Source organism: Condylostylus longicornis, unplaced genomic scaffold (assembly GCF_029603195.1).
Source record: "Condylostylus longicornis isolate FDR11 unplaced genomic scaffold, ASM2960319v2 ptg000031l, whole genome shotgun sequence".
Lineage (NCBI taxonomy): Eukaryota > Metazoa > Arthropoda > Insecta > Diptera > Dolichopodidae > Condylostylus > Condylostylus longicornis.
This window is the reverse complement of record NW_026578000.1, coordinates 9,073,099-9,092,600: the sequence shown is the minus strand read 5'-3', so window position 1 is coordinate 9,092,600 and position 19,502 is coordinate 9,073,099. Positions and strand designations below refer to the sequence as shown.

Below are 19,502 nucleotides of genomic sequence, written 5' to 3'. Positions count from 1 at the left end.
TAAAAAAAGAATTACATTTGTGACATGTCTACATTTACGTACTATAAAATTTCCAAACCGGATTTAACAGCCCCCATTCGAAAAATGATACTTGCCATAATGATAAAATAATAATTGTTGTCAGGGTTATAAATAGATCAGTAGATTTATAAAAATCTTTAAACATATGTTATGGTTACAGAACTTTAATTATTTCTAAATTTGAATTTTCATTAGATATTTTGCTTTTGTCTGTACTACTTATTGCACAATAAAAATTTTTTTGTTTTTATTATTCTTTTCCTTTTTTTTTTAAATCTATTAGTTTTGGCCGCCCTAATTGAAACATTCACAAATTTTCGTTTTTTTTTTCTACTTATTGCATTTAAAATATATATTTATAAAGTATGTGTTCCTAATTGTGTCTATAATTTCTCAAATCAAATTTATGGATTTTTTAAAACCAAAAATAGAAAATTGAAAAAATAAAATAATTATTTTTTTTTTTATTTAATTGTTGTTCTGCTTTATTAATTTGTATAGTGGGAAAAAAATACGACATTCGATTTTCTTTTTTCATTTTAATTTTCGCTTTTTATTTTTATTATTTACTATTAAGCAATAATTTTATTAAATGTTGCCGTTGAACTCAAAAAATTGGAATCAAATTGCTTTAATACAGATATACTTTTTTGTAGGTGGAGTAAATTATGACTAACCTATGGAACACATTGGATGTCAGAAACTTGACTTCTAAAAGTGGTGAATTTTCAAAGATGAGTATACTTAATAAAACAGTAATCAATGGATTTTCTTAAAATTTCATATCTCAATTCTGCAATGATTGAAAGGTTTCAGATACAAACCTTCTATAAGAAACAAATCTCACTTTTTAAGGGTAAGCTTCTTGAATTTTAGAAATTTGTATTAATATTATTGCAATAATACATTTCAATTACTGATAATACGAGAAATACAAAGTGTATAATGTAAAGTGTTAATTAGTTACTCAAAACGAATGCTGAAGTTTGGGAATTCTTTATAATTTTTTTTATATTCATTGATTTTGTGGAATTTCAGCATTTAATTTTTTGAATTTCTTAACTATATTAAATATAAACACATTTTTAATTAAATAGTTGTTGAATATAGGAATATATTACGAGTATGTACATATTTATGTACATATTATACCTATATAAACTTTAAAATTCACTGTTGTGTGAAATTTGGAAACTAAAATTACTTATATAAAATCAAACTTTTTATTAAAAAAACCACCTTTCATTTTCTAAATCATAATTCAATTAAAAAAAAACAAAAAAAATAGTTGAAAGTGTTCTACATATTTCTGAAATTGATGCGTATGTGTTAGGTTTTTTAACCATTTATCCTTTAAGCATTTATGTGGTTGTTTACTGCTTATATGAGCAAATTCGTAAGTACTTTTAATTGCAATTGTAATCAGTATTTTTCAAATCACATACAGATAAACACGCATACAAATTGTGAAATAAAAGTTTCAAGGTAAAAATATTCTCATTTTACGAAACATTTCAATATTGAGATTAAATTATAAACAAAGAATTATAAAATATAACTTACTTGTATATAGAAACTAACAATCATTATCGCAAAAAATTTCGATTAGTTTTAATTACATAAAGAAAAAAATATTTTCTACATGTTTTAAAATCATATTAGAATTTAAAAATTGATAGCAATTTTTTTATATTGCTTTAATATTTTTATTAAATTTGAAATTAAAAACTTGAAAAAAAATCACAAGCACTTGGATCCCTTTGTTGTTGTATTTTCAATTTATTTTAAAAACAATTTCATTTTAAGAACTCTAATGAAAAAAAATGTGATTACGACTTGTAAATATTAAATGAAATAGTGATTTTAATATAAGGTCACATTCTATGTAATGCATAAACTTCACTCAATATTTTCATGCTTTTTCGAACTTTCAAAATTATTGCGTTGTAATCAAAATTTAAAAAGATTAATTAGTGTTTTTGTATGCTTTTTTTTCTATTTTCGTAATAGTTACAATATGGACGTAACTCATAATTATTTTAAAAATTTCAAAATACCCAGTTCAAACGAAAACCGATTCTAAAAACACATTTTAGTACACTGAAATAAAATTTATTGTACAAGTTCAGGTATGCACTTGATCAAACCTATACTCATAATTTAAGTATTCATATATGTATGATTATTAAATATTTATTTTGAATTATAACGGTATATGTTTATATGTATATGTAAGTTCGATAAAACAGGTCAATGAGTAAGTATGCACTTACAAACAAATATGTTCCGCACTTTCTTTATAGAAATCTAGTTGAGTGAACATTGTTTAAGATAATTTTTCACTCAAAATTCGAAGACTGCCTATTATTTATATTAGGTACAGTTATAATAATATTATAAGTAAGTATCCAAGTACAGTGTCTATACAAAATTATTACGTTACACTCGTAGATTGGAAGTTAATTTTTGAAGGAAATAATAAATTTGATTATCATATTCGGTGAGAGTTGTCGAAGATAAGACAATCTGAATGGGTTACATTATTAAACTAAAGTAGCAAAAAAAATTTTTTTCATTGTCCAAATTTGGCTTTTCTTTTGATTTTGATTGATTTCTTAGTTAACATATATTTCAATAAGTACAATAAGAGGCATACGCAATTCATTTTTGCTCTGTTTTTGTTATAAGTTCTTCATCCCACTAAACACGGCAAGAATAATAATTTTTAAAATAAAAAAAAATTAAAAAAAAGAAATCATTACGTCAATGTCACCAAAATGGGTCTAGAATAACTTCAAGATATTTCAAGTTTGCATTGAAATTTACCAGCAAAAATAACAATTTACCAATTAAAGAGAAAACAATAAAGCGAACAAAGCTCTTCTATTTGCTAAAACATTTTTATACCCGTACGAACGTGTGTTCGAAGGATATACTCAATTTGCCTTACCGTTTGTAACGCTGAGAAATAATGCTCTCAGATATAGATTCAAGTGTATGTTTTTGATCAGCGTCGAATTCTGAGTTGATCTAGCTTTGTTTGTCCGTCTGTCCGTCCGTCCGCCCCAGCGATAACTCACAAGCGAATTGGGCTAAGTTCACCAAATTTTCACCAATGATTTATTGCAGTAAGTTCCAGAACCCTATTTAAATTGGACATGATCGGGGTACTGGTTCGGGTAGTTGCCATACAACTCCAAAATTTATTTAGCTATATCTCAGAAACTATAAAAGCTATGGTATTAAAATTTCACACAAACGAATATATTAGTAGGGCCAATGTGTTCAATGATAGTCGTTAAAATTACTTGGCTCCTTCTGGTACGTGCTATACAACTTCAAAAGTTATTTGGCTATATCTTAGAAACTATAAAAGCTATGGTATTGAAATTTCACACAAATGATTAAATTGGTAGGCCCAATGTGTTTGATAAAAGTCGTTGAAATTACTTAACATACAACTTCAATAGTAGTTTGGCACATGCAGTATTTTGAAAAACACATAGTACTGAAATTTTGCATAAATTAATATGGTAATACGGCAACTTAAAATCATAGTCTGTCCCATAGTCAGTTATGGCATTTTTATTCACACATAGGATAACAAATTCGTACGGGTATCACAGAGTTGACAAGATCAACTTTATTTTTTCTCGTTTCTCCTCAATTTCTATAAAAATTTTTAATGCCAAATTTAAACGAAAATTACAATAATGTAAGTTGCGTTTATGTATTCATGTGTGTTACTTTAACATAAATTTATTTAATTTTTTTAAATTTCATTGTTATTTTGATTTTAATTTAGATTCCATGCTTTTTTCTTCGCATTCTTTTTTATGAAAACAATGAAACAATAAAGCAAATGTTCAGAATTTTTTTCTAAATGATGAAACGTGGTATGAATTTTTTTAAAACTTATTGAATATTTAACGTTGTTGTTGTTTTTTATTTGAGGCAATTTTCAAACAAAATTTAAACTATATTATACCTATGTACATATATACATATTTGTTTTATAATAATTATCATATTTATAATAAGTCATTTTTTGTATTTATGACCGTGTTTGTTATTAGTTTTAGATTAATAAAAAGCAAGAAAATCATGATTGCAAGTGCCACATATACATACATAAATTCCTCAAAGCTACCTAATACGTTGATTGTCACACTAAGTTGAGGAAATATCTTAGTTTTTTTTCTAAGTAAACTTCAAAAGTTTGAAAAAAAGTTTTATTTTTACGAAACCCCTAATGCGGGAACAACTATGAACATACTTATGTAAGTACACTTTTGAAACTATTAGTAAAAGTTTACAAATCATAAATGTCACGACGAATTTGGGAAAAATTAATGTGTTAGAAATTTATAGTTTGGTGCCATCTACGATAACCATATTTTAAACTCGGTTTATTTAAATAACTGAAAAATTTTTTTGATTTCCATATTCGTTCACATCTTTTTTTGCCTACCCATCTGAATTTTTATGGTCGGAGAAATTAATTTTTTTCTTTTTTCAAAAATAACTAAATTTTCTTATATAAATACTTTTAAATTTCATTCACATTGATAAAAAACTAATAAAAGAAGTGAAGAAATAAAATTTTTTAGAGTGATTTCACTACAAAACTTGCATTTTGTTTAAGTGTACAAGTATGTACATACATATGTATATAAAAATTAGAGAAATTTCTAAATTAGAATAAAAAATTTGCATTTAGTGTACATATACATTCGCGCACACTAAATTTTAGTCTTGGGTTAGGATGTAATATTAAAATAAATCGTGTAAATGGTGGTCAACAGCTGGCGCCTAAAAAAAAATTAATTAGAAGAGAATAGCACAAAATTATTAAAAGAATTTTTTGATCTGTTTGCACATCTCATGCAATTAAACAAAGCAATAGTAAAACATATGTACTTTATGTTTATATTATGTACATATACATATGGTTACTGCGAATGTTCACACTTAAAAAAATTCCACTGTAAATAAATGAGTTCATTGAACGGTAAATTTTATTTTGGCAAGAAATGCATATAATTTTATTTGTTTATTACATAAATACATATGTATATGATTTTGTCTGTCTTTAAATCATGAAATTAATTAATGGTGGAAATGTTCTTAACAAATTTTTCAAAATTGTTTCGAATATATAATGATTGATACATACTCTTTCGCTCTTGTACGTCGGTTTGTTTGTTGTATTTTCAAAAAAAGGTTGTATTGTACATACATATGTACATATATTGACTTTTTTCTCAAGTACAAAATTAACAATGTTTTGTGGTATTTTAAAATTATTTTTAGGTATGAATACTTATGCAAAAACTTGTACAATCAAAAAATCATCGAAAAATTTAATTTCTATCCCCCAAAAGTTTTTATTTTTTTCATTCTTTGACACTTCGAAATTCCGCATTAGGCCACTATGCTGCGCATTAGCATTAATATGTCCATTTAAAATTGTAATTAACCGAAATACATATTAAAAATTTAACGATCAACGAGTTGCGAAGGGTCAACGAGTTGATTCTGGATGTTCGTTTGATTTTTGAAATTCTATTTTTTTTATTTTAAGAGAGCTTACGTATTTATAAATATGTAATATTAATAATAAAACTATGTGTGCAACTTTTAAGTGCATTTTTACCAAGAATTGAAAAACCAAACCATTGAAAAACCAAACTAAAGCAAAAGTTTTTCAAAATTATTGATAAAATAATAAATAGTTAAAATTAAATGAAAATTTAATGTTTACTATCTTGTAAGAAATGTGCATGCTTCTGCGATATTGGTTTTAATTTAAAACTTATTTTGAAAGTTATGAAATGAACCAATAACTATTAAATTTTATATCCGACTGATGTATCCCTATGAACATGTGTTTTGAATATTCTGTTCTAACATTTTGTGTGGGTTTTGATTATGTGTTTGAAACATTTTGTTGTAATCGCAACTAACGATTCTAAGTATCTAAATATTCAAAAAGTGCACGTTTTTTCATTTTACATGCTTATAACTTGTTAAAAATTGATGTGTTTATTTTATTGTAAATTACAATAAATTCTGATTTGTATCAAATGTGGTTTTCCTTTTATGGTTCAAATTCTGATTATATCTTAATAATAACGAAAGTGAAAAAAGCCACACTGGCAACTCTATAACAAATCCTAAAAAATCAAACTCTAAAAAATAAAATAGTAAAAAGGTTTAAGCTAGTTAAGAAATAAAGTTTTCTGATTATAAATAATAAATTAATCAATTACTAGGTTTGTGTCGTATCATTAATTATTGTTGTTTTGATTAGGTCTGGACATGATTTCGTTGTTTTGTAGTGAGCTCAACTCTTTCCTTGATTTGGTTGAAAAAACAAAACAAAAGCTGTTTTTTTTTGTTTTAAAACTTTTAAAGTCAAAACGTTTGTCGGTCATAGGCTGGAGAAAAACAAATGAACACTGATAAAGACGGTAAAACGAATTAAAGTATTGGTAAATTCTTTGAGAATGCGATAATTTAGTAAGGTCATTAGGTTAAAGAAACAGCCTAAAGTTATATTTTTGTTTGAATTTAATGAAGTGTGATTTCTACTAGGGAAGTTTTATTTAATACAAAGTAAAAGAAGATGAAAAAAGAAAAACACCTTCGGGTAAACACAGAAAGAAAATGTGGTATACTGTAAAATTTTCCTAAAACAAAATAAAAAAAAATTTTTTTTTAATTTTACTTTAACGTTCCGAGTTCCTTTCACAACTTGTAGAGAAAACGCTAAACTTTTTTGAAGAACAAGAAAACTAAAAAAAATAAAAAAAAAAATAAGTAATTGAAATTTTTTTGTTTTCCTCACATTATTTCCTACTTTGTCTTTTCATTGCTGTTTTATGAAAATAAATAAATTTCATTTTTTTAAATTAATTTTTGTGATCTGAATCGGCATATGCAGTTTAAGTAAGGGTTTAAAGACGGCCAATTGATTAAGGGTATGTTTATACATACATTAACCATACATTAACCATATAAGCACTATGTTTTCAATATATAGCAAAATAAAAAAAATAAGTGGAAACCGTGATCAAATGCACCGTGCCTACATCTATGTAATTAAAATTTTTAATTTAAGTTTTAAGTTGAAGCTTCATAGTTTTTCTAATACAAAACTGGTTTTATCCCCCAAAAGTTAATCATAAGTCTCCAACAACAAAACCATTCGCTTTCTATTTCAACTAACTCTTTATTTTGTCTTAAAAGAAACACTCTTTATATTATTATAAAAATATTTTATAAAGTAAACCCCATTTAAAAATAATATTTTCTTAAATTAAATAAACCTTTATTTACTTATTATTGACAAACATTAATCTCAAAAATTTTTGAACCAATATTTCTTTTAAATTTTCTAACTTATACTACTTATAAAGTAAATAGTATAATTTAATATTCAAATTCTATTCCTCTATAAAACAAAACCTGCAGACAACATAGCTGTACTTAACTTTTACTATATATCTATCTTAAATACGTAGAGAGTAGTCCAAAATTATAATTTTATAATACACTTTAAGTATTTTTTTTTTCCTATAAGTATACATAATTATATCCTTATAAAAATTGAATTATCCTTGACGAGTTTTCAACAAGAAAAATATATACATATTTATAAAATTTAATAAAGAATATAAACATTTCGCTCAAACATCATCAGCGACTATGTCTGCACCGTACATATATAGTATATATATACACACAAAATAATGGTTATGTTATGAGTACACCTATATTTACTTGTGTAGTATTATACTTATTTACTCTAATACAACATTTATTCAAACACTATAAAATTTGAAATCTATTCTTATTCATACTACTCTCGGAATCTTGAGCATATCTTAGGTCTGTCTTGTAATAATTTAATTTTAAATTTCTTTGGCCTTAAGTATAGGTAGCGAAAAAAGAAAAAAATGAAAAAAACTTCAGGAAAATTTATTTTCTTTTATTATCTATTTAGGCTTACACTTTATAAAAAATTCATTTTTTTTAAACGCTTAAAGGAAATTAAAATATTTTCGATGTACTTTAACAATTTGTAAATTATTTTGAAAATTAAAGTTTTATGAACAGTTTTTTTAATTAACTGAAGGGAGTTTTTCTACGTCAAAGTTTTCTTTACATTAAAAAAATCTGGTGTGATCAGCACATAACTGACCGCAATGTGTATTGTCTAGTTACGTGAAAGTGTTCCAGAATATTATAAAAATGCCTGTTAAATACTTTCAAATTAGTAAGCTTATAGTTAACATACCTAGAAAAATGTAAATTTGGCTCTTAGTAAAGTTTCGCTTTATGCTACTCGAATTCCCTGAAATGCTCACCAGTTATTTTCGGTAGCAACCAGAACTCAAATATCAAATTTCAAAAAATTCCATTTATTTGTGCCGTAGATGTAGTGAAAAATATAAAATCAGCCTTCAGACCAATTTCCGAGCTCTGATCTTTCCAAAAAATTCATATGTTCATTGCTTCAATACCAAAAATTTAAATATTAAATTTTAATGAAATCGGTTTATTATTTCTCTTTATATACGCAAAAATGTGTATTTGTCCCGTAGTAAACGTCCAGTTGCTGGCGACTGATTTCTTGCAAAAGTTAGGAGGTTTCGCAGACGGTCGAGCGAAACTTATATATGAAACTTCAAGTAAATCTGAAATGATCAAAAATGTAAAACAGGCTCGCTAAAAAGTGCAGTTTCCCAGGCCTGATATATCCCAAAAGTTGATCAATCCGTATATAAAATCAAACAGTTTAATAATGAATTATGCGGATGTACAGAATGCTTTTCAATCTAGATCTGCATTAGAACTGAACTTTCGAAAATATTCATTAGTATTGAAGAGAAACTTATAATCGGCTCTAAAATAAATTGTTTGCAGGAATTCAACTTTTTAACCGCTTTATAAAAAGAGATGCGTCTTTAAATATCTACATTTTTAAAAGCTCTTCATATAAAGCTAAAGAAAATTAAAACTGATTTTTAGCACTTTTCCAAAAAATTTTTGAAAAAAAAATGCTCATTAGTTTCACTCTGTCCGTAAGTCCGTCCGTCCGTGTCCGTGTGTCTGTTTACAAAACTTCTACACCCTTGAAGGTAGAAAGCTGAAGTTTTGTGTGTACATAGATCTTTACTAGAAACTTATTTTCGTAGAACAAAATTTTTAGCTATCTCCCCCTCTCTAGAAGTTATACCCCCCCAAAACCCTAAAAATGGCCTTTTTTAACTATTGGTTGCAATGAAACCATAAGCATTTTTGAAATTTTGCAAACGCAAAAACGCAGCGATTTGCTTCCTCTAGCGTGGTATACTATAGTTAAACTTTAGAAAAACAAAATGGCCGTTCAAATTTACCGTTATCTAAAGTCTTTTTTTTCTAAATTTTTGATTTCGTTTTTCTTATAGACCCCAGCCTGTAGAAGCTTGAAAGGGGCTTTTAGACATTAACAAAGAGTTCATTTCGTTAGAAGAAAATTTTTTTCCATCTCCAATATTTCTAGGATATATGCAATCCTAGAAATAGCTTTGTAACGAAAATAATTTTAACAGTGTGATAAATATACATAGACTGTATTTAAAAGCAGAATTTTCACCTGTTGAAGGGAAAAGTGCTACAATACAAACCAGTGGTTTGATCCAACTTTATTTATTATCAAATATGATTTAAATCACACTTAAGTTCAAACTTTATTTAATTTTATTTGTATCTTGTCAATTAAACTATTTACAACCGAATAATCAATTTACATTGATATAAGATTTACTTTAGCCATTTATTTTGTTATGCAGATTGCAAGCTACATAATATGTCTGTCTACTTATGTATTTACACGCTTTTATTTAAAAAAAAAAAACTCAGCAAATATTAAATCTTAAACTTTTCAACTAACTATAATTTCGCTACCACTTGATTTCTTTTAAATAGAATATGTACAATTTATCTAAACCTACCACAAAAATTCGTATTATGCACCCTCGAGAATATCACGAGGGTGCATATAATAAACATATAGGTTAGGTACATATAATAATAGTTGTACTGCTATACGGTGTTATTACATAGTTAGTTTGTAGAATTTATTTAAGTTTCACACATTTTTTATAAATGACCACTATTAATAACATATATAGTATATTCGATAGAAAATATCTATTTCGTTTATATGTTTAACTCTTTTAAACTGCAATTTTTTCTCATTTCTTAAGTTTATTCCAATTGCATGCCAACGCTACCCCATTTGAATTTATTCAAATTCATCGTCGCTTTAGTGTTGTTTTCTTTCATATTACATGAATATATTAAAATAGTTTTGAGCTAGACAATATGTTTCAATTTTGCATTTCTAACTTTAAAAACATATTTTCGAGAAAACCCAAAATAAGAGATTCTGTCGAGCTACGATATATAGATTACTGAGAAATCGTATGAGTAAATAATATGCTTTACTTTCAGTCCAGTTTCTACTTGTAGGATAATTTCTTGTTGAAAAACTCATATTCTGCTTTGTTCAACAACAAATCTACTTTTATGAAAAACATGAATGAAAAACATCAGAATTTTTTTTATGATACTTGTCCCTAAAAATTGAATACTTGCAAACCTAAAACGTACCACAACTGTGTACTTGTTTCTGTACATAAATATGTAGGAATGTATATATCTGATATATAAGTATATACTTTCAATGAACATACAAATATTGGAATTTCAATTTTTTTTACGTTTTTCAGTTGGATTTTCGATTTGGCTGCATTATTTTTATTTGTACGTGAAAACTAAAAATAACTTTTATACATGCATAAACAAAAACATTACAAAGTGCTTATTGTATTAGTTTTCCGGCCGCATAAATAAAGCTGAAGGAACGAAAGTGTATGTACACAGGGTGATTCAAATAAGTGTGCAAAAATACTCAAACATTGGTAAGAGAGTCAAAAATGGATAATTCTTCTATCTTCCAAATTCTTCCAAAGAATTGTAGCCGGATTTTGAAATTAAAGATTTTTGAAAGCGTTACTAAAAGCTTTCTAAATGGGGGCATTGATTAACTCTGCCTTAATAAGATATATGTACATATGCATATATTTAAAAATTTATATTAAAACTTATTGATGTTTCGCTAATTACTTATATACAACGGCCGGATCCGAGCTAGGTGAATCCCTGCAACATATACAACAATAGATCCCTCAAACATATACAACGACTGGATCCGAGTTAGGTGAATACCTCTAGCATACATAACAACTGGATTTTTGTACGCTGATCTTGTCAACATATACAACGGCCGGATCCGAGCTAGGTGAATCTCTGCAACATATACAACAAAAAGATTCCTCCAACATATACAAAAATTGGATTCGAGCTAGCAGAATCTTTCCAACATATATTGCGAGAGTTTCCAAGTTGATTTGATCTTTCTAACATTATAACAACTGGATCCGAGCTAGGTGGATCCTTCCAACAAATATACGAACAAGATCCGAGCTAGGTGGATGTCTCACATAAGGTAAATAATGAATACAAATATGTGTTGTAATGTTGTGGCTCTTATTTTTTTTTATGTTTTGGTCTTGCTCCGTATTGTATTTGAAAGTAGGAAATTAATTTACAATGAAGAAAATGATATGACTGAACTTATGAAAAAACTGGTAATATTATTACTAATAATATCAAAACTAAGTTCCACTTGAGTATATAACATAATTTCATATTATTTATTGTTTATTACGATTTACAATACTGTAGCACCTCAGATACTTAGACACCTTATATGTTACATACACAGCTAATAGTTAAATTAATTGAATGTATCATTAAACTGTGTCTGGATTTTTGTTGAGGTATACATAGGTATAAGAAATAAAGAAATCGTTGTTTTCATAATTTTTCATATTTTTTGAGAAAGTGTATTGCAGCAGAATAATTGGAATTTGTGAATTAACTTAATGCATTATGCATTGATATTTTATATTATAATATTCTTTTATGAAAATTAGTTGTATATTTCATTTAAATAATTATACAAACACACATACTTGTTATTGAATCTAATAATTGATACCTTCTATACATTTTCTTAAATGGTTTCAAATACTTAAATAGACAACGGAAAAAGATTAAGAGTACTTTATGGGTATTAAGACAATAGGCAACAAAAAATCAAACAAACCAAAAGTTATTATAAGCGAGTATTGTGTATTAGTGAATTTCTTGTTATTACGTATGTATAGTGTAATAATTGTGTTCACGTGGAAACTGATATCGTATTGTGGTTATTAAAATAATAAGGTTTAACTTTTCCTAAAGTTATTTGAAGAGACCTTTCTTCTACAAACTTTTTATTAGTTAATTTCAATACGTTAAAAAAATTGCTGGAAATTTGTCGTTAATAAATTCAACTTTTATATTGAAATCGAAGTTTAAATTAAATAATAAGCCAAATAATTTCAAGAAAAGTTTTGCTTTTCAAAATTTAAATGAAAAATAGAATTTGCTATTGTAATATGATAAGTTGAAAGAATATATTGGCAATCTTAGCCTCATCAGGTTAATAGGCTTTTATTTCTGGGTTTCTTATGAAACGAATTAAAGGTTGGAGTGACGATATACATATGCATTAAATGATAATTTACACCTCAATACATGACTAAGTACTTAATTAGTTTTTACCGAATTCCAACTGTTTCGTTAATTATTTTATTTCAATTTAATTTATTTTAATTTAGGAATTAAGGAAGTGTCTAAGCTTCCAATAACGTAATATAATTATCTGAACTCTTTGTTAAAAATACAAATATTCGATAACCCAAAAAAGTGCAATAAAATAAAACTAAATTCAAGACATAAGATGTATAGAATTAACTCGCTTCTTACAAGAATTAACTTTATTTTAATAACCATTGCCTTAAATGCAAAATAAAAATTTTTTAGTATCCTTAAGATAAATATTAGATAAGATAAATATTTTATATTCCTTCCATTTTCTGGATTTTTTTATTCAGATATATTTTTCTATTCTCATTTTAGTTAAATAAATTTGTAACATGATATCGTACAATAATATCGTAAATTTGAATAAAAACCACAGGTATGGATTAAGTAATGTAAATGTTTTATGAAAATTTATTTTCGTTTATGTAAAGCTACATAGGTAAACATAACATATGCTTATATATATGTATATGTCATGTTAGTATGTAAAGTTTTATTTTTAATATGGAAAAGGATAAGGACTTTGATCAGAACATCTTTATGGGTATCATATTACTTAATAAATGGAATTTTCTAAGATAAAATTTAATAAATTTTCGCATATTTTCACAATAAATTAATGAAATTTTTGAAAAAAAAAAATTACTTGCAAGTTATACTTAAATAAATTTATTTCTTAAGTATGTGGGTATAATATATAAAAATAAATAACGACCCAGAAAAAACTGAAAATTTTTGGTAGTGTTATAAATTTATTCGCTCACATTTAGTAAAATCAATTATAAAATGGGTTCGATTACAAATTTCACTTACTTAATTTTGTAAATCCATATATGATCCCATATTTCACTATCATAACAGTAATTATTATTGAAAAACTTAAACATACACCAGAATTTTGATTAATTTTTCTGAAATAGAATTTACATACTTAAGTATTTTTTATTAATTCTGTTCGGTAATTACAAAATAGCGAAACATAGGTTTATGTTAATGCGCATACATATTTTAAAAATCAAGTTTTTGACTTGTTAAACTTCTTTGTTATTTTTTCGTTAGAAAAATCTGTTTTTCACAATTTTAGTTTCCCAATTATGTTAAATTTATAGTAAACTTCAAAATTCACTTAAGGTAATGACAAAAATAAAGTTTAGGAAATTTTCGTGTGAATTAAAATATAATTTTCATATTTACATAATATGGTAAATTCGTTCTCTACCATACTCACATACATATGGTAAACTTTCTGGGTAACAATTTTTACAACTTTACAACTGAAAAACTAATTTAACATACAAATTTATATAAGTAAGTATACTTAAATATAGTATACTAACCTGCTTATAAAACAAAATATGTGCTTTCTAATAATCCAAATTGGGCCGAATTTTTCTAAATATTTAATAGTTATTTAATCCAGAACAATGGCGAGTACACATGTGTTTCCGATATGTAAAAATTAAAAAAAATATACGGTATATGTGCTTATATAAAAAATTTATTCCCGATTATCAGGTTAACACCTCTTTATTTTTGAAAAAGCATTGCCAAAAAAAAAAATGATCAGATTTCATTTAACAAAACAACTTTTTTTTGTCACTTTGTGTAACTTTTGATTTAATTTAATTTAATTTAATTTTTTTTTTATTTTAAAGACAATAAATTATTATTTGATATTCTATGATTTTAAACATACTTGTACAACTGTTCCCATATTTATATTTAAAATTCACACTTTAAACGCCTCTTTTTGTTTTTAAATCGTAAAAAAACACAAATACTCTTGATATATTTTTTTAGATGTTGGTAGCCCAACAATATGGACTTTTTGTGGGCGTTTATTTATATAAAAAAATTTATATAACACAACTTTATTTTAACTGCTGTATTTATTTAAATAATATTTACATATGTATTATTATTCAATATAATTTTTTTGAAAATTTTTAAAAAATTATAAGAGAATTTGTATTTAAGGTACCTAAATAAAATTATATACAATTATAATTGTATAACAAATTTATAAGAAATTTTAAAAATTCTATAACTTGAAAGATTTAAATTTTTAATTTTAATTTGATTTCAGAAATCTTTATAAAACAAAAATTTTATTTTGTTTGTTTAAACTTACACAAAATAATATTAAAAGGCTAATTTTTGAATAATTTTTTGACAATATTAAAAGATTTATTTTTTCTAATTAGAACTGTTGTTACTGTACTGTAAGTTTAACTAGTCCAACAATTATATTGAACTATTTTCTTTAATTTGATTGCAGAATGGTGAAACACTTCTAAAACCAAATTATATAAGCACATGAATGATTATTTGACTTTAAACCGTGGCATTTTAATCTTCCTTTCAAATCGAGTTCTGTGAATTTCAATTTGCAATGGTGAAATATTTTCAAATAATTCAATTTATTTAGTTTAAATCTAAAACTATTTAAAAATGAGAAACAAAGGAGAAAACAAAAACATTAAATAATACAAAATAACCGCCAAAGAACTGCACCAAAAACAAATAATTTTCTTTTTGATATTTTACACTTCAAAACTTATTTAATTGCTGCTTTCCTAAGCAGGTTTTTCCAAAACAATTTAATATTTTTTAAGCTTATAGTAAAAATATTTTTTATTTATTGAATATTTATTTTCACTAAACTGCCTTATATTTATTTCAACTAAAATGCCTTATATTTTACTTGTACAAAATATTGTTATATTTTAACAAATATCGAATACGTATAAGTGTATGTATATATTTTTGATTTTTTAATATCAACACTTCTTTTAAACTTCAACACTGTTTCATAAATAAAATCATTAAAAAAGCTCTTTATTCCAGTTATTATTTTTTATAACTTTTATTTTTATTGTTAAAAACTATAACATTTTCTACAATATATAAATAATAATATATATAACAAAAAACAACTTAGCAACGTCGAATATCGCGTTTAATATAACCACCTACACTACACATCGGTTTAACTTAGACTGACCCAAGATTTTTTTTTGTGTTAAAGCAAAAACTAAACTCATATTTTCGTCTTGTACACTGTACTCCACTTAAAGCGTTGGGGATTTTGAACAAAAAAAAAAACAAAAACCTAAAATGAAGACAGCTAAAGAAAAAACAAAAAAACAAGTACAAAATATTTTTCAAAGCTCCAAAATCAACAATTCAAACAACAACAAAAAAGGAATTTTTGTAGTTTGTAGAAATATTTAAGAGAAATCCAAAATTTCTGATTGAATTCGAGTGAGTTTTTATTGTAGAGCGAATAGTGATTAACAGAGAGAGAAAACAAATAAATCAAAGAAGAACAACATTGCGTTGCGTAGTCGATTGAATAGTACATATTTTTAACGCTTACTGCAGTTTAACTGTTTTTTAAGAGAAAATTTAAATATTTTCTTTTAATTCGTTAACACTTAGAGTAGTTCATATATTGCTGTATAAAAAAGTTAAAAAATTAAAGTAAGAAATAAAATACGTTTACGAAACAATTGCAAATACCGTTATGTAGCAGTTGTTTCGTAAACGTATTGTAAGTATTTCGAATATTTTCTCAAACATTAAAATTTGCAATAAAAGAGAATTTGACATCATAATTGGCACTAACAATCAGTGAACAAGTTTGATAAGAGGAGACTTCTACGCTGATGTTATGCAGAAATATGTAGATGGTGCTTCTTTTATGACTTTATACAGATATACATACATACTGTATAATTAAAAAATATTAGTTTATTTTTTATAAATCACATTTTTTTTTAAATTTTTCAATAAATGTCCGAAAATTTATGACGATCACTTCAATATAAAAGGCAAAATCAATAGAAAAAGAATTTAGAAAATTTTTCATGAAATCCAAAATCATATTGTCTAGGTCTGTATGTAAAAAAGAATTTCTTATATCTTTAATCTTCAAACTGCATTCCATTGTTAATTTTTTATAAAATTAATTATAAGTATTATAATATAAAATAGTCATAGTAGTATAGTACAGTGTAGTACAGCAAATCTATTTAATGAATGTTATAAATTGTAGAGTTTCCAACAAATGAGACAAACGTGTACATAATTCCATAGTATATTACGAAATGTGTATGAAAAAATATGCAACAAGTTTCGTATTTGTGTTGCTTTCCTTATTACTATAAACTACGGATAAGGGTTGCCAAATCAAATATTTTACTCTCACGAAAACTGTCTTTTAATTTACATACATATTTAGAAGAACTAAACTGCTTTTTTTAATGCTTGTATTTCTTACTTTTTAACAAATCAGACAGAAATCCAAATAAGAAAAAATTACAAAATATTTTTTTACCGAAAATGTCTTTTATGTTAATCTTGAAAATTTTGCTTATGTTAATTTATTATTATTTATAAAATTATGTTAATTTATCTGCTTACATTTTAAAACTTAAAACTGTTGGCAACCCCAAAATTCTATCTTCGACCACATTTTTGTAGTTTGCCTTTTTATTGCATTAAATGCCAGACTGTCTGTTTCTGTAGACTTTTGATATTTGGCTTATATTTAAAATAAAAAAAAATTAAAAGTTGAAAAGGGAAGTTAAAAGAAAGACGTAATAAAGAAATTAAAAAAAATAAAATTCAACAAAAAAAAAGAGTAATTCTTTGATTTTTTTTTGATAAGGGCAGTGAGCGCAATGTAAACGCATGCGCTTTTTTTTAAGTTTTATCAGCTGTTTGTTTGTTTACAATAAAATTTATATTTACTTTTACACTTTTTTGTTTTGATTTTGTTTGAGAGAATAATTCTCAACAAGAAATGAAATACTACTTCTCGAAAACCTGTTGTCGCACTTTTTCGAGAAAAATTTTAAATAATAAAAACACTGAAGAACATAAAATATACTCAAAACAAACATGTGTAAAAGAATAACTACACAAATACAACACAATACAAATGATTGAAAATGATTTTTCCAACTTCACTTGTCAGCGGTTACAAGTTAAATATTATGTATATGCACAACATTATTATCAAATAATGAATTAGAAATACAAAATCGACGGCATTGTGACAACAAGTAAATCAAGGGCTGTTTTTGTATAAGTAAAATATTTATAGCCATTTTAATTTTACGAACGATTCTAATACGAAAAATTACAAAGCTCCTTCTATATAGTGTGTTATTTTCCTGCATGTACATACATGCCTAAATATGTAAAATATTTTATGTAGCCCTAAGTCAAAGAAAAATTAATTTATTCAGTAGTTTTAACTATTCTAGAAGATTTTCCTAACAAATCTGAACTACTATGTAAGTTGTGTAAAAATTATATGTGAATTGTAAAATTTAAAAATGCACCATAGTTTGAGAGACGCGTTAGCAATTATATTCCTTTTTTTCAATTTATATACTTATACACACATATATGGAGGCAGGATATGAACAAAGGATAATATGAATTAAAATTAAATAAGACGATTATTTTTGCCCTAATAGAAATATATGTATGTTTAATAATGAATGACTGAATTGAATTTTGACCTCAAATTGATTTTAATCCTACTGGTGCGAAATTTAAAACTATTAAAAAAATGAGAATAATAAGTTTGAGCAATTAGAATTGTGTCAATTACATTGAATTGTAGAACGAGGCAACTGATGTCATATTCGTTTATTCCTAATGTTATTGCTTCATACAAATTTATATTATGTTCTTAGGCTAACCCGGCTAAAACCAGTACAAAATCCTCATAATTATTTTTTTCTTACAATTTCAACCAACTGAACTTGTTATTTCAATAATTCAGCTTTCGTAGGCTTTTAAAACTATTAAAATCGTCGAAATAAATCGACGTTAAATGCTTTTAATAAAAACATGTACATATGTCTATAAATCAGCTGTATAGAAAAAATAACGTTAATTAATTTAAAAAATTAATTTTTTTTTATATATATGTATGTACAAAAATAAAAATAATGTACAAAAATAAGTTTTTTATATTAATTATTTTCGCTACAATGCACATTTTATACAACAACATAAAAACAATTGCATTTCTTTTGGTTAGCTAACCGTTTCAGCTCATATTTATAAATTGAGTTTAATAAACTAAAGAGAATGGAAAAATTATATAGTTACTCAATTTCAATACGCATGCGTTACGGTTACATTATTAAATTGTTTAAAATTCAGTATAAGAATTATTTGTATGTTTTAACAAAATAGTACGAGTATTAAGACAGCAATCTCAGTATATTAAAATAAGTGAATTCAAGATCTTAAATATGAAATAAATATACGCTTTTCGATTTAATTTATGAGCACGACGCATAAGCGATTTTTTAGAGAATGGGTGTTATTGTACTTACTTGCGTTATTTATTGTCTTTGATCGGTCATAATGCTTCATGTTGCATCATTGCTATTATAATGTAGGTAATGTACATATTATTTATTTATTTTTAAATTTTAATTTCTAATTTCTCTATGAACTTCAAATGAAGTTTATCGAAAAGTTCGTACAATTGGTTTCCTATTTGAGCTTTAATTAAAATAACAACCTATTACAATTTTTTATCTCATATCTATACAATTCCCCGGTGGATTGGAAATAAAAATCTAGGCGCGTCTGATCTCAGAGAGACAGCATTAGAAAAAATCTGGCTAGGTAACAGTCATATACCTTATAGCTAAATATGAAAGGTGCAATAATAAGAATGTAAA

At 25.4% G+C, this 19,502-nt stretch overlaps 1 protein-coding gene across 2 annotated transcripts in view; it reads right to left on the bottom strand.

The window, feature by feature from the left end:
• The window catches only part of LOC129608544 (rap1 GTPase-activating protein 1), a 175,144-nt gene extending 160,455 nt beyond the window's left edge, over window positions 1-14,689 (bottom strand). The window contains exon 1 of one of the 2 annotated variants that reach the window (XM_055520115.1): window positions 14,124-14,689. The gene's annotated coding sequence lies outside the window, so the exon portion shown is untranslated. Of the gene's footprint in view, window positions 1-1,584; window positions 1,718-14,123 lie in introns of those variants that run through there. The other variant, XM_055520116.1, reaches the window with a different exon arrangement.
• Between the last annotated feature and the right edge of the window lie 4,813 nt (window positions 14,690-19,502).